Genomic DNA, 17,130 nt, shown 5'->3' on the forward strand with positions numbered 1-17,130 from the left:
ATAAAAATGGAAAAGGATTAATGGTGGCCAGGAGTGATGGGGAGAGCAGCAGTAGAATATGAGTGTGTTTATCAGAGGTCAACATGAGGGGTCCTTGTGACAGAAATGGTCTATACCTGAGCTATATCATCTTTAATGTTGAGATGTGGGCACCTCTCCATAATGTGGGCAGAAGATGTCTCTCTCTTTTAACACAACTACATGTAAACCTACAGTTGCCTCAAAATAAAATTACCTTAATCGAATAAATAAAATTGTAAATGGTTGAACCACACTGAAATGAGATTCAAGTGATAATCATCCTAAAACTATCCAAATTTTCCATAGAAGTAGGATAAATTAAGCATGAAAAATTAAAAAGGAAAGCCTAAACAATAATCAGAAATGGTACCTTCTATATGGTTCATGAAAATATTTTCCAGGAAGGAAATTGGTTGTACATTCATATAATTCTCAATAAGTATTTTCTTCAATTATACATTTCAATACTATTTCACATAGCACAATATTCACATGCAAAATATATGCAAATTTATTTTATATATATTAATGAAGTTGAAGCATTGTCTTCCTTCAGAAGTTTAGGAGGAAAAAATTATACTTGAAAATATTTAAGCCTTAATATTTAAATGAAACTTGTAATGATATAGGAAAATATGAACAAAGAGATCTATTAGCTCTGGTAAATTCAAGAATAACTGAAATAGTCAATCCAAATATTCCATTTTACAAAATGACAATTCTTTTGTCACAGACTAAATCATTAAACAAAAAGCACAGATAAGTGAAATAAATTTTTTACAAGTAATGGAAGAGTTAACCAGAAATATAGCAATTTGTTTTCATGTAGTTAAACACGAAAGGAGGAATTTATGAAAGCCTGAGGGAGATGACGCAGAAAACAATAGAGAACCATTAATTTAAAAGTTATGTTTTCAAGCTAACTGATCATAATTTGAGTTCAGACCTCTTAAACATTATCAAATTGAAATCACTGGCACACCTAAATGACCAGTATTTCAGGATAGAGGTAATGAATAGTACAGTTAATTTTTCTAAAGTAGCTGGCAGCAAAACAAGTTCACTACTGTGTTTTAAAGACCCCATCAAATAGGGGTCTTCTGTGAAAGATGCAACTAGCAGGGTTGATAAAGTTTTAGTTGAGAATTCAGATTTAGGTGGGAAAGCTCTTGCACAAGAGATTGCACCTCCATTTAAAAAAGGTAATTTAAAATCAGCATTCTCCTACCTATTTTAGAGATCACTACTGTACTCTGAACAGTCAAAGAGGGAGAAACAGTGGAGTGACAAAGCTGTGGACACTGAAAGTTTTGCTTCAGGGATTGCACAACACCCACTTGGGGTGGGGAAAAAGGCCTTGGGGGACATGGAGGATGGGGCCCAGGACAGAGGACTGAAAGTGTGGGTTTGGTGACTGGCACTTGACTTTTCAAGTCCACCTCGATGTCACTCATCCTTAGTTAACAAGACTGTGGTGTTGAGACTCAGACACTCATCAACCCACCTTTAATCAGAGGAATGGGACTGGTCTCTGACGATCTTTCAAGGAGTGGAGGGCGGGGTCACAGCTTTAAAGTTTTCACATGGCTTTGATTAAGGAAGAAAGAGCAGTAGCATGGTCAGTTTCCTCTCAACTTGATTCTTTGCAGATTAAAGGCAGACCGCATCTCAGACCTAGAGACTCACAGTCCCAATTCTGTGACTCCAAGGGAAAGGCGGGGACCCAGAAGCTGGCGCTCACCAAGTTTGGATGCTGTGCCCCTGGGTCCAGGCCCACAAGCCAGAGATTACCCAGCCTGTGCCCACCCTAGGTCACCGGGCGGCCCCCCTGACTGTTCCCACCCTAGGCCACTGAGGAGGCGCCACCATGCCTGGGCCCACGTGTAGGCCAGTCCCACCATTCCCCAGTGACCCCTACCTTGCACACCTCCCAGAACTAATGCAATTGGACTCCTGCATCGCCCACCACCCGCGGTTGCCTGGGCTGAACTTTGTCGCCCACCACTGTGTGGTGGGCCGAGGGTATTCTGCGCTAAACGGGGCCCCAGAGGGTGGGCACCGGGGTCGCTACCCAGGGGTCGCTCCAGACCCGCCAGTTCAGGGGGCACCATGCCTCAGCTGAATGAAGAGCCGAGCACCCCAGGCGCCCAGGTGGGTAGGCCATGGCGACTGCCCCTCGGTGGGAATGAGCTCAGCAGGGGAGCGGCGGAACTGCAGAGCTGTGTCTGGAACCCTTGAAGGCCCCGGGGGAGACTGTTGGTGACAACCGCTCTGCATACCCCCTCTCCCCTGACTGCTGGCATCTCTCACTGATAACAAAGAGCGCCCAACCCACGCAGGCTCTTCAAGGAGACAACACTGGGGCCCAGGCTCAAGCACAGACCCACAACACCTGCCTCTAGGGCCGCTGCTGTGCCCGCCATCCTCCGCGGATTGGTGGAGAGAGGCAACTCCGCCCCGGCCCGCCCCTTCCAGCTCTTTCCTTTCAAACTCACCCCGCCTGCCTGCCTGCAATTTCACGGAGGATCCAGTGACTTCCTGCACCAACTGCACCACCTAGGAACCTGAGGAGGAAGCTACAGTAGGTGCCATCTGGGTCTGCTCTTGGAGAAAAGGAGAATATTTCAAAACCTAAATGTTTGCAGGTACTGTCTTTCTGCCCCTCCCTTCCAGTGTCTTTTTTCATGAATATTTATGCAAGAAAGTCATCCCTTTTTTTTCATATTTCAAGCTTTGTTCTGAATTATTTCAATGGGCTAAAATCTTAAAGGATTATATTTTAGCTGCCCATTAACTTATTATTTGACTAAAATTTCAGACTTTGAGTAAATTTCAACTAAAATATAGGATGTTGTTTTCAAAATGTTAAATGTCACACTAACATCTTTGGGTTGATTTATAAAATAGTATTTCAAAGGGCATATATTTTTAAAAGCTACTGATAATGGCTCCAAAGAGCAAAAAGACATAATATCATGCAGAAATTTTTGTTGTTTTTTTCCCAAGAGCTACAGAACTAAAATTTTATAATTCTGTTTCATTCAGTCTATGTTGGGTGTCTGTGTCGGTGCTTCTGTGTGTGTGTAGACATTGATAGTTGCAGCTTCTGTTTCAGTTGATAGAATATGATAGCTAATTTTAACTTAGCTTTCAGAGTGATGTCAGATTAAATTTTGACTAAATAAAATTCTAGTGGCTGTTTTAATTTCATAAATGAAATTAAAAACAAACTTTTTCAGGAATTAATTGATTTTTTATTTGAAGTATGTGATGGCATTGGTATAAAATGGAATTGTTTTATTATCTGTGGAGTTCTAATAAAACTGCCATATACTGTTTTTCTTTCTGTTTTACTTAGAGAATTACAGTCATACATAATAATTGGGTTCATTTGGACAAAATCAAACAAGCATGGAATTTTATTTACTCCATACCCTTCAGCTTTCCCTCTCTCTCTCCCTCTACCTCTATTCTCTTTCCTCTACTCTATTGATCTTCCTTTTATTTACTTATTTGACATGTATCACTTATTAATTCACATTTGTTAGTGCATAAAAAACTTAAAGATAAAAATAGAGCAAAATACATCTTGAAACGTTATCTTTGGTTGAGTTCAAACATCTTTAAACATACTTTTACAGTTATACTTGTTAAACCATGTATTTTCACATATCTCATGTTTTACACTGATCCTTTTTGAACAGAATTGAATGCTTAGATTTCTTATGCTCAATTGTTTCACCAATATGGATGGCAAAGTACATCAACATTTGTGGTATTATATTTTCAATATAAATTTCATTAACAATAGAATCTCAGAACTCATTTTTCTAATGAGAATGTACTTTTTCTGATAATGTACTTTTTCACTGTTGATTTTTAAAATATGTATCCAAACCACAAAGACAAAAGCATGACCATCCACTGAATACAGAAACGTAGTTTTGAAAAACTGGCACAAGAAATCACCATAGCAAGCATCCATACCAATTTGTTCTACTGCAGAACTGCTAAGTTCCTACATAATACATGTATTTCAAATATAGCCAATACAAATTGTCAGCATTCCCCATTAACCATGGTGGTTTTCCTTATCTTCTAAGCTTCATTACCAATGATGGTCCCTAGCTTTTGGTCAAGTGATTAGCCAGGTAGAAAATCATACTTAATTTATTAGAATGTTATCTTTAAAGATGGCAAAAGTGTGGGGGATAAAAATGAATCTTTATGCAAGAAGGTTTAATTTTGGAAATAACAAATAATAAGAAAGTTTACTTTGGGAAATAACATAGAATATGATTTCAACATACAACAGCTAGTTCCAGGCCAGGGTGGCTTCTGGTATACCAAAGGAACAAAGGAATATTTGGAGTTTCATTGGAAAAATGCACAGTTTAAGTATTTTATAAAAAATAATTATTGGCACTTTTGGAGTTATTTGAGACATAGTGAGCTCTGATTGTTGAATGGCTACATTTATTAGTCATTAATTATTAAATCTAAAATAACTAAATCTAATCTTAGAGGAAGAGCTAAATTTTTGATAGAAGTGGGTTTGCAAGACAGCATGTCAGGCCAGTGGTTTTATATAAGTGGTGAGTTCTCTGTGTGGTAGCTTCTCTTATAAGGTGACTTGTGCACACAGCTGACTCTTCATGGCCTTCCACTGTTGTTTGTCAGTATTGACATCACAAGTCTATCATGAATGACAATGTTCACAAAGACAATTTTTTTTTTTGGATTTTGGAAATAACCAGGAAAGGAGAATTAAATTTTTTGGTTAAATTTCAGAATTAAATATGTGGAAGAATGTAGTTTACTGAATTAGGTAATAGAGGAAATGGCAGAAGATGAAAGTGAAGCAAAGATATACCAAAATCATCCTGTTTATTGAACCATTGATAATGATTTTGTATGATAATAATGAATTAGAAACTGTGTGTCTGGCATTGTTCTAGGACTGAGGATACAACAGAGAACAAAACAAGCAAAAGTCATTCTGGAGGAGGATAAGCATATTTTCAAATAATCACACAATAGGTCTAATTTTAAATGTGGGATGCATAATAAAGAAATGTTTCTTAAATTTTCTTTCTTATACCTGGTGCCTGAAATCCCAGCTACTTGGGAAGTTGAGGTAGGATGATTACTTGAACCCATGAGTTCAAAGTCAACCTGGGGAACTTAAAGAGATGCTGTCCCAAGAAGGAGAAAAAATCACCTTTTCTGGGATTCTATTCCCACGTGTACTATACTCCTCAGCAGTAAAGACAAAACAGAGTAACAGATGTTTTCAGATAAACAACAAAAACAGTTTATTACTGGTACATGCTCACTCTCAAAAGGAAGTGAACCCAGAAAAAAGGCATGAAAAGAGAGAAATAAGAGCACAAAAATTATGAAATATACTGACAAATATAATGTATAAGGGTTGGGGATGTATCTCAATGGTAATGCACTTATCTAGCACATGTGAAATCCTGGGCACCATCACAACATGGCAAAAAAAAAAGTAAATAAAAAACATAAAAGTACCATTAGTGAAAATGTAAAGTTATAATTAAAAACCAAGATGAGGAGAAAGAATTTTTTAAAAGCTGTCATTTTAATCAAAACCCCCTAACAGGCTAATAGCTACATTGACTTTTAAATGGGGACAGAAAAGGCATGAGCATTAACAGAAAATAGAGGAATAGAAAATCACAAATACAGTTGAGGTTTTTTTTAATTAAAATGCAACAAATAACATTACAATAACAAACTTGAAAACTTAGATGAAATTGATCATTTTACATAAAAAAAACATGAATAGCAGAGACTAACCAATATATATTGAATATTATTAAAATGGACTTAAAATGTTTTTGAAATAATAAATAAGCCAAAAACAATAAAGAAATTGGGCTGGAAATCACAACTGCCCTCCACCACACTCCCACCACACACCCCACTCCCCAATATATGTAAATGCTTTACAAATGAATTCTCATTAGTAGCAAAGAGAGAATGGTATGAAAACTTTATGAAGTTAGTGTAAATGAAATGCCCCATTAAGAATAGGTTCAAGCACTTATGTCCTATCATTATCACCCAACTATCCTTGAAATAAAGGTGTTCATTGCTTATGTGTGGGAAGGGGCAGGAAGAAAATGTGGGTCATTATTGGTTGTCTTTTATAGTAAACCATGAGTTAGAGTGAGGACATTGTTGACTCACATTAGCACCTAACAAGACCACATCAGAATTGATAATCCATATAAAAATACAAATCCATATAAAAATAGTTACCTCTCTATAACATATGCAACAATCAATACAAAATGGACTGAAGAATGACATATGAAAAACAATATAGAAAAACTTTAAATTGAAAATATAGAAAAGTATATTTTGGGTCATTTAATCTACTCAACCCATAGAGATTACTCAAGTCACACAAGTCACATGGACTGCTCAAGTCATTCGGGTTGCTTAAATCATTAAGTAACAGTGGTCCAACTTAAGATTTCAATATAGCCTTACAGCACTGCCACTGAGGCTTATTTTAAAATGGACATGTTTTTCTTTATCTTTTCACACTCTTCCCCTTCCTAACCTGAGTGGAAGAACAAGATTACCTTTTCCCTGTCTGAGGTCAAGTTATCTGTATTTGAGTACATACCCAACTGAGGAGCCAAGTAATTCAGATTTCAGGGATGGTACAAGAAGATTGAAAGAATGGCTTGTCCCCAAACTAGCAAGTGAATCACAATAGCCTGCAGGAAAGACCTGTATTGTAACCTTTGAAAACCCTCTGTTCTCCCTGATAGGCAGAATCAGAGCATTTGGGACAGGAGTTCTTTATGTTACTCCATTGCATGTAAAGCAATAAACCTTATTTTTCCTTCTTTCAAAACTCTTATTAGCTTTATTGACTAGGCACTGGGAACAAGAACCAAACATTCAATAACAAACTCCACTGGCTATAGAGGGTACACAATCATAGTTTACCCAGGTCATAATGGCTACTTATAATGGTCATAGTGACTACCCACTTTATAAAGGTCATGGAAGCTACTAAGGTAATTTCACAATGAAGGCCAAAAAGGATTTGCAGGTAATAAAGGCTGAGTTGGTCATAGACTGCACTTGTGTCACAGAGGCTATCTGGGGCATACAGGCTCTTCAGTGAAAAAGGTTATGGAGGATACATGGACTACAATGATCATAGAGGCTACATGGTTCACAGAGACAACTCAGGACACAGATATTCCAGAGGTCATGGAGTCATTTAAAGGTCATAGAATACATACATGTAATGAAGGCTACCTTGATCACTTTGTTAAATCAGGACATAGAGGGTGCCCAGGCAATAGATACTATGAAAGACACAGAGGGTAAGTAGTCCATACACAGTATAGAAGTCATAGCAGATATTCAGGACATTTGGGCTACTCAATCCATAGAGAATACACAAGTCATAAAGATTATGTAGGTCATACAGTATAATCAGGCCAGAGAGGCTACACAAGTCATAGGGGCTAATATGTTTATTTAAGCTACTCAATTTATACACACTACATAGTTCATCAGGGATAATACAGTCATTTCTGCTGCCATTTCCCTGAAGCTTTCTCTTGGGGCCCAGCTGCCCCTGAAGTCACTGCCATGGGTGCCTGGAGGTCTTTTCTCTGGGTGTTGCTGCTGATGTTGACACTGTCACAGTTGATATGGCCAAGAAGTCACTGCTGCCCTCATCACTACCTCAAATGCCTGGTTGCCATCTATACTGCTGCTGCTGTTGCTGCTGCTCCTGCTATCACTGACACTGCTCTCACCAAAACCACTGCAACTCCCAGAAAGTCACCCAGAGTTGTCTCTGGGTGCTCCTGCAGCTGCAGCCACAGCCACTGCTGCTGCCACTGCTGCCATAGTTCTCCCAACTGTTGCCAACACCACGGATGTCTGCAGCTGCTGCTGACCTCCTGGTTGCTGCCACCGATTCCTGCTACTACAACTTCCACCACTGTTCAGAAATGTATTGCCAGGAACACTCCAGGTTTGGTTGCACATGTCCACACCCATTTTGAGACACTGGCCACAGTGTAGGTTTGTGTGGAGTGGCAATAGTTTGCTTCCACTGCCATTTTGGGGTACACTGCCCTGTCTGGGGACACCAACCAGGACCTGGAGGTTCAGTGCCAGGGTACCTATAGGTTTGGCTGCAACTGGGGTTACAATATAAAAAAATAATGGAACAAAACACCACAAACAAGCCAAGATTCCCCAATAAGAGAATCCACTGACAACATAATAGAATAAATATCCAAGAAGTTTAGAATGTCCATAGTCAATTTGATCTGCCAAGTACAGGATGGTATACAGAGTTAAATCAAAGAGAAATACAAGAAGTTAAAGATCAATAAAGAGTTAGAGATTGTGGAAAAAGCAAGTAGAAATCCTCAAAATGAAGGAATCAATCAATTATAAATTAGTCAATTGTAAATTCAATGGAAAATATCACACACAGCCTAGACCATTTGGAAGACAGAACTTTAGACAATAAAGACAAAATATTTAATGTTGAAAATAAGGTTGACCACACAAAGAAGATAGTAAAAATTCATGAACAGAACTTTGAAAAATTATGGGATTAACATGAAAAGATCAAGTAAATTCTGCCTATCTAGGAACATTTTTTCCATCTTCTAAGATCTTCAATTTCTTTAATTTTGGTGTTCTGTAGTTTTCATTGTAGAAATTTTTCACCACTTTTGTCAGTTTGATTACCAAGTACTTTATTTTTTGCGATGATTATGAGCAGTGTAGTGTTATTTCTCTTTCAGTGGATTCATTACTGATATATAGGAATGCAATTGAATTATGGGTATTGTCCATATATCCTGCTACTTTGCTGAATTCATTTATTAGTTCCAGAAGATTTTCATTGGAAGTTTTTGGATCTTACAAATATAGAACTATATCATTGGCAAATAGTGATAGTTTGAGTTCTTCTTTACCTATTTGTATACATGTGATTTCTTTCTTTCATGTCATAGATACTTCTAAGTTCCTAGAGGATACTTGGGTAATAGAGGCCAAACAGGTCACTAAGGAGATTCCAAAATCCTCCAAACTTGTCATTCAAATACTCAACAATGAGTCTAGCATTCTGCCTGCGAGCCTAAAATAATGACTCCAACCTGATGCCAAGGAACTTGCTCCCAATGATAAAATTTTCTCCACCTTCTGGCGATTTCATGCTCCCTTTTTTGAACAGTAATGGTCTCAGGATATCTACCACTTGCATTTTAATTTTATTAGTCTCCTTTATTATGTGCTAAAACATTTTATTTCAGTCTACCTCACTTATCCTTCGTTCCTTACATGACATCCCAGCCAGAACAAATCCACCTCTTCCTCAACCTGACCAAGAAAGAGTAAGTCCCATGTCCTAAAGTTGTACTTTTTGAAAACTAAGTTGAGGGCTGGGGAGATAGCTCAGTTGGTAAAGTGTTTGCCTTACAAGCACAGGCCCTGGGTTCAATCCCCAGCCCCCCCCCCAAAAAAAAAAGAAAACTAATTTGATGAATGCTAAGCTACCCATATTTTGCAATTTTGCATCCTGTTTTTTTCCCTAACTCTGTTGAAACCTTTAGCTTCCCTACTACCAGTGTTCCAGAGAGGCAATTCCATTAGTGCAGTCATTGGTTCCCCAGGTGGAAAAAATCTATCCAGTCATTTGTCTAACCTTGGGAACTTGCAGTGCTCTAAATGTAGTAGAGGATAGCCCTCAGAATTATGAACTTGGGACACAGGCCTGGATACTTTACATAATATTTTCTCTCTGGAACATGATCATGTCAATTCCCTAAGAAAAGCAGTTCTCCTTCATCAGAATTTTTTTTCCTCCTTATTGCCCTGAATGACACCTGGCAGCTTATATCTGACACCTGTAATCCTGGTGATCTCCTACTTCTTTAGTTATTACTTTCCTATGTTTTGCTAGCTTCGCCTAGTGTTATTACAGATGAATACCCTTGCTGTGATTCCTAGCTACCAAGGTGTGACCAATTCATATCCTTGTACTACTGTCCAGGAAGGGTAATTTCAATACTATAATGTTACTGGAGAAGATGGATGCATGAAATCCCTGCCTGGGAGAAGGGCTGTGAGCTTGTTTAATTAATATCTGACTCATATCCTGGAGCCAAGACATGCACACACCATAGAGATTATGTTCTTTCCTTTCTGAAATTTTGTTATGCTGTTCAGGTCATAAAACTCACACAGTTCTTAGGGGTCGTGCAAGTCCTAAAAGTTATTCTGGTCATAGAGGATACTCAGATTATAGAAACTATATTGGACATAGAGGTTTTTGAGTTAATAAAAGTTATTCAGGTAATCAAGATATGGAGGACCAGAGTCTTCAGAACACAGAAAATATGCAAGTCATACAGATTACTTAGGTAATAGGGATTACGCAGATCACACAGAATACCCAGGTCACAATGGATGTTCAGGTCATAGAGACTACCAAGTCCTTACAGGCTACTAATTCCATATTTTACATAGGGCATAAGCCTATGGAGCTCATAAATGCTGGCAGGATTACATAGATCATAGATGCTTCATGGGTTATAAATGATATAGGGTAATAGATGTTACCCATACTGTAGAGGTTATTGAGGCCATAAAAGCCTTCTCAATTTTTTGAGACTGCTCAGGTCCTAGATTTTACACAATTCATAAGGGCTTCTCAACCCATAGAGGCCATTCAGACTATTAATACTACACAGGTCATATGGGTTACTCAGTCCATTTAGGCTACTTAGACCAGAGAGGATATGCAGGACAGTGGATCTATGGTAGGTCATGAAAAACATGCATATTACAGATAATATTACACAGATCATAGAAATTTTGCAGGTTAAAAAAACTTCTGAGACTTTAATGACAATTCAGGTCTTAGAGGCAATGCAGGTGCAGGGGGCTTCACAGATTATAGAGGCTCTGAATGTTACTGTGGTTACATTGGTGATAGAGGCTACACAGACCATAGTGGCTGCATAAATCAGAGGTTATGATGGTTTAAGAAGCTACTTAGGTCAGAGAGTAAGTAGTAAAACTCAAAGTCTACAGAGATCATAGAGTCTATGCAGGTCAAAGAGGTATGCAATTCACAGAGGTTAACAGGACCTAGACATTACTCAGGCCAGGTAGGTTACTGTGCATATAAGTCCTATGAAGGTCAAGGAGGCTACATGATTCATGGAGGCTATGAAGTTCATAGTGCCTATTGAGGTCATTTATGCTTCTCAGCTCATAAGGTTATGGAAGTCATAGAGATTGTTTTGACCATAGAAGGTACACAGGATATTAAGGCTGTACAAGTCATAGAAACTATTCTGACTACAGAAACACCACAGGGCATATGAGTTTTATGATCATTTTGGGTACTCAGGCCATAGAAGTGATACAAGTCAGAGAGTATATGCAGGCCAGAGACCCTGTTCAAATTATAGAGGTTATGCTGTTCATACTGCCTATACATTTTATAGGGAATACTAAGGTCATTTAGACCACTAAGTTCATAGAGGCTATTCAGATCTACTAGGCTACTCAGGATATAAAGACATGCAGGTAATAGAAGCTATGCTTGCTATAGAGTATACCCAGGTCATAGATGTGATACAGTTCACAGAGGCCACTCAGGCCATACAGGTTACACATACCATAGTGCTGATTCTGGCCATAGAGAATAGTCACATCCTAAAGGATATTCATGTCAAAGAGGCAACACAGGACACAAAGAATACACAAATCATATCAGTTACTAAGCTCATTTATCCTTTAAATCCAAAGAACCTATGAAATTTATAGAATTTGCAAAGAAATGGACTATTCAGGGTATAAATAATGCACACATCATAGAATTTACTCAGGTCATAGAGAATATGAAGGTCATACAGGTTAATCCATTGTTAGACACTATTGAAAACTTACAGACTTTGTAGGTCATATGGGTCATTTAGGTTATTCAGGCTATATAAGCTACAAAAATCTTATGTGTCACTCAGGACTCAGGCTTAGCAGGCAGTAAATGCTGTGCAGATCATAAGGGCACCATGGGTCATAGTGGTTCCTGAGATCATAGAAATTATAAGGGTCATTTAGGCTAATCTCGCCATAAAGGCAACACATGTTTTACTGTGTACACTATACAGGCTATGCATGTGATGAGTCATACACATGTACTAGATATTACACAGGTTGTAGATGCTACATTGGCCTTAGAGTTTATGCAGATGTTAGATGCTTTTAAGTAATAGAGGTTATATTGGCTGCAGATTGACTCAGTTCAAGCTGTATGATCAGTTTAGGGGTTTAAGTGAAAAACAGAGGTTTTCCAGGTGATAAATTGTACACAAGTTATAGGAATTATTCAGGACATGTAGACTGCATAATTTATAAATGATACAAATGTCATGGAGAATACTAAGTCACAGACAGGGCATAGAAGTTACTAAGACCATAGTGAATACATTGGTAATTAAGGAAATCCAGGCCATAAAAAAATGCAGGTCACAGAGGCTACACAGGTCAGAGAGGTTGTGCTACTGAGAGAGACTACTCAGTTCCAAGATGCTACTCAGATATAGACTGGAAGCAGACAGTAGAGATTATTTAGGTCAGACATACTACACAGGTCTTAGGGACTAATCAGGTCATAGAAGTTTCATAGGTCATGGAGGATACTTAGATCAAAGAGGTTATGCAGGTCATAGGGGCTACTCAAGCCATAGAGTGCATGTAGGCCATAAAGGCTACTCAGGATCTAGAGTCTTTTTAGGTCTGCAGGGATCATGGAAGGTTTACTGGTCAAAGAGGCTACTTAGGTCATAAAGGTTGTGCCAACCATAAAAGCCACTCAGGTCAAAGAGGATACCTGGGCCATAGAGGCTACAAGATCATAGAGGCTATGCAGGTCAGAGGGGCTACAAAAATCATATGGATAAAAAGGTCATTCACACTACTAAGGCCATTATCTTACATTTTGATTTCTCAGGCCATCATGATTGCACAGGTAATTGAGTGTATTCTGGTTAAAAGCTACTATGTCACAAAACTTACACAGGTTATAGATGCTACTTAGCTGATAGAAGAGAGGCAGGCTACAGTGGCTACAGAGTTTATAGAACCAACTTTGATCTTAAGGGTTATACAGTCCAAAGATGGTACTCAAACTCTTTATGCTACTCAAGGGCATAGGACCCACTTTTGACACAGAGATATGAGAAGTCACAGAGGTTATGAAGTTTATGAAGGCTACTATAGCCATACAGAGTGCTTAGTACATAAGGTTATTCAAGCCAAAGAGGCTACATAGGTACTTGAGGCTAATCATGCCATAGAGATTATGCAGTTAATAGAGACTCTACAGGCCATGGAGAATACTCAGGCCATAAAGGCTACCTAGTTCATAGAGACTATGCAATTCATGGTGGCTATACAGGCCATAGACTTCAAAGGTCATAGTGGATACTGTTTTTTCTAGAGACTATTGATGCCAAATAGGCTACACGGTTTATAAGAAATACACAGGTCATAAAAGCTGTGCAGGCAATTGAATTTATTCATTCCATAGATTCTATGCAGGTCATAGAGGTTGCACTATTTATAGAGTCTACTCAGGTCACAAGAGGAAAATGGGTAATAGAAGTGATTCTATTGAAGTGAAGGTACACAGACAATAGAGGATATACTGGCCATAAAGATCTTCATAGTCAAAAAGAATATATAAGCCAAAGATGATACAGAGATTATATAATCTATTAATCACATAGAGTTACAGAGGACAGACATGCTTTTTTGATGCAGAGTTTTTATAGTAAATAGAGGCTAGTCAGCTAATACAGGCTAAGGTCATATAGGCCAATAAAATCATAGAGACTTGCTGGTCATTTAGGCTACTCAAACAATAAAGGTTACATAGGTCATAAAGTCTATAGTGTTTATAGGGGGCTACTCAAGCACATAGGCTCTGTGTATCGCAGAGGCTACTGAGGTCATAGAATACACTAAATTTATTTAGTCTACTAAGGCCATAGAGGCTAAGAAGTAATTTGGTCTACTCAATTCATCTAGGATACAGAGGACATAGCACCTTCCAAGGTCATAATAGGATATAAAGTCTATGCAAGTCATAGAGAGTACTAACGTCATAGAGGCCACACAGTTCCCAGAGAATACTCAGGGCATAAAATCTGAAAATTCATAGTGGATACTAAAGTAATTGAACTTTTTAGACCATAAAGGCTATGAGATTCATAGAGGCTGTGCAGGTCACACAGGCTTTTAAGGCCATAGATTAAAAGCAGGCTATATGGACTATTCATGTCCTACAGAATACACAGGCATAGATGCTGTGAAAGTCACAATGGCTACACAGATCATAGAGGCTATGCAGGTTATTGCAGATAGGCAGGTAATTTATGTTACAAAGATCATGAAAACTACCCTGGTCATAAAGGCTACCCAGCCACTATGGCTAAGTAGTTCATAGAGGTCAAGGCCATGTAGGCTATTCAGGGCATAGAAGCTATGGCCCTAGCTCTAAGGTCATAGAGATCACACACAACAAAGAGGTTAAACAGGGCATAGAGATACATATATCCTAGACATTGAACATGTCATAATGTCTATGCAGTCCATTTAAGACACATAGTTTATAGATGTTACCCAGGTTAAAGTGGTTACTTTGTCCACTGTGAAATTGGAGGTCTTGGAGAATATGTGTGCAATAAGCACTCTGTTGAACTTGTGCCATAGAAACACCAGGAGTCACAGATGCTATGCCAGTCATAAAGGCTATTCCATCCAAAGGTGTTATATATAATGATAGCTACCCAGGGCATAAAGGCTGTGTGGGTCCTGGAAGAAATACAGGTCCTAGATGTTATACTGGTCATACATGCTACACATTCTGTACAAGTTTTAGAGGAATGAAATAATAGTGGTTATACTGGTCATAGGGAATACTCAGCACATAGAGGGTACACAGGTACACATTCTTCTCAGCCCATAGAAGCTACATAATTCATAGGAGCCACTCATGTCAGATAAACAACTTATGTCATAGAATATATAAAAATCATGGAAGACATTCAGTTCATACATGTTATACAGAAAATAGAGGTTACTAACACCAGACTATTCCAGAAATAGAAGTTGTGCAAGCCATAAATGCTATGCAGGTCATAGAAGTTAAGGCTACTCAGTTACAAAAAGTTACTCAGATTATGGGGTTATTAAGGCCAAGGATGCCTTCTAGGTCTTGGAGGTACTCAGGTCATAAAAGCTACATGGGCCACAGAGGGTTCTCAGGGTATAGAAGCTACATAGGCCATAGAGACTTTAAAAAGTCCTAGAGAGTTTATGCTGGTGACACAGCCTACTCAGTCTACTCAGGTCACAGAGGCTACCAAGGCAAAAATGTTACTCAAGCCACAAGAATTATACAGGTCATAAGGGCTACTCAGGTCATAGACCCCTATAGAGGTTATGGAAGATAGTCTGGTCATAATAGCTATTTGGGTCATAGAGGCTACACAGCTCATACAGGCTACACAGGTGTAAAAGTCTTCTTAGTCCATTGAAGATATGCAGAATACTTGGGCTTCTCATTTAATAGGGTGTAGGCTGGTAATATGGGTCATTCGGGACACAGATATAGATAGGTCTAGAATCTGCACAGGTCAAAGAGGCCTTTCAGGACATAGAGGCTACTCCATCCTTTGAGGGTATGCAGATAACAGGTTTTAATTAGTTGAGTTAGACTACTCAGTACATAAGAATATACACTTTATACAGGTTACTCAGGACACAGAAACCATATGGGCTACACAGAATGAGGAAAAAAATGTGATCAAGTTTATTAAGTTGATTTAAATTGCACAGGTAATAGAGGCAAGGACAACTAAAGTGTCTTCTTAGATATAGAAGTTATACAGTTCAAAGTGGTTCCTGAGATCATGGAGGCTAAAGAGGTCATTTAGGCTACTCAAGTCATAAAGACAACATAGGTTGTGGAACTATACAGGACACAGAGGCTATGCAGGTCATTGGGTCTATGCAGGTCATAGATACTACTTCAATTGTAGAGCCTACACTGACCATATTGACTCTGGAAATCATAGATACTACACCAATGATAGGGACTTCACTAGTAATAGAAGCTATGCATGTCATTGAAGTTACTTGGGTCATAGAGTTTAAACAGATAATAAATGCTACATAAGCCAAGGAGACACCATAAATCACAGAGGATACTCACAACAAGAGTAAGCCATGTTAACCATAAAGTCTATGAAGGTCATGGAGTCTATGCAGGAAAAGGTATTTGCAAAAAAAAGGCTATACAAGCATAGAGGCACTGAGCTTTTTGATTCTACCCAGGTCTTACTGTCTATTCAGGTCTTCAAGACTATACAGGATATATAGCCTAGAGAAATCACAGAAGCTGCACAATGTCATAGAGGTAATTTTCATCATACAGGCTATGCAGATATTGGAGGATTTTCAGGTCATAGTGGAAATGCGGGTCATACAAGGTTCAAAATCATAGGGACTGTTAAGTGAATTTAGTCTAATAAAGCCCTACAGGCTAGGGATATCATTTAGGCTACTCGGGTTATAAAAGACATGCGGGTCACAGAGGATATACACTAATAAGGTCATACAGGGTAGGCAGAAAAATTTCTACTTATGGAAAAGATGCTATTAAGGCTACAGAGTCTACTTAGGCCATAGAGTCTTCAAAGGACACAGAGGATACACAGGTTCTAGAAGAAACCCAGGTCATAAACTCTTCTCAGTTCTAAGAGACTATACAGGCTAGAGAAGATACTCAGGCCATAGAAGCTATTCAGGACACAGGTAATGCATAGGTCATAGGGAATATGCAAATAATACAGACTCTTCATGCCATAATACCTCTGTAGTTGATAAAGACTAGCAGGACATAGAGATTATGTTGGCCATGGAGGCTCTGCATATAATAGGGCTATTCTTGAAAAACAAGCTTTGTAGTTCTCAGAGGCTAAACTCATCATAGAGGCTACATAAGTC

At 38.6% G+C, this 17,130-nt stretch overlaps 1 long non-coding RNA gene and 1 other non-coding gene across 2 annotated transcripts in view; both read left to right on the forward strand.

Annotated features, from left to right (window-relative positions):
- The first annotated feature begins 2,540 nt into the window (after window positions 1-2,540).
- The window catches only part of LOC124973267 (uncharacterized), a 65,719-nt gene continuing 51,129 nt past the window's right edge, over window positions 2,541-17,130 (forward strand). Inside the window, exon 1 of the long non-coding RNA XR_007106658.1 lies at window positions 2,541-2,666. This is a non-coding gene — a long non-coding RNA (uncharacterized LOC124973267). The remainder of the gene's footprint in view (window positions 2,667-17,130) is intronic.
- On the forward strand, window positions 9,491-9,562 carry Trnav-uac (transfer RNA valine (anticodon UAC)). Its single transcript has one exon. It is a non-coding gene; the product is annotated as a tRNA-Val (tRNA).

Source organism: Sciurus carolinensis, assembly GCF_902686445.1.
Source record: "Sciurus carolinensis chromosome 14 unlocalized genomic scaffold, mSciCar1.2 scaffold_115_arrow_ctg1, whole genome shotgun sequence".
NCBI lineage: Eukaryota > Metazoa > Chordata > Mammalia > Rodentia > Sciuridae > Sciurus > Sciurus carolinensis.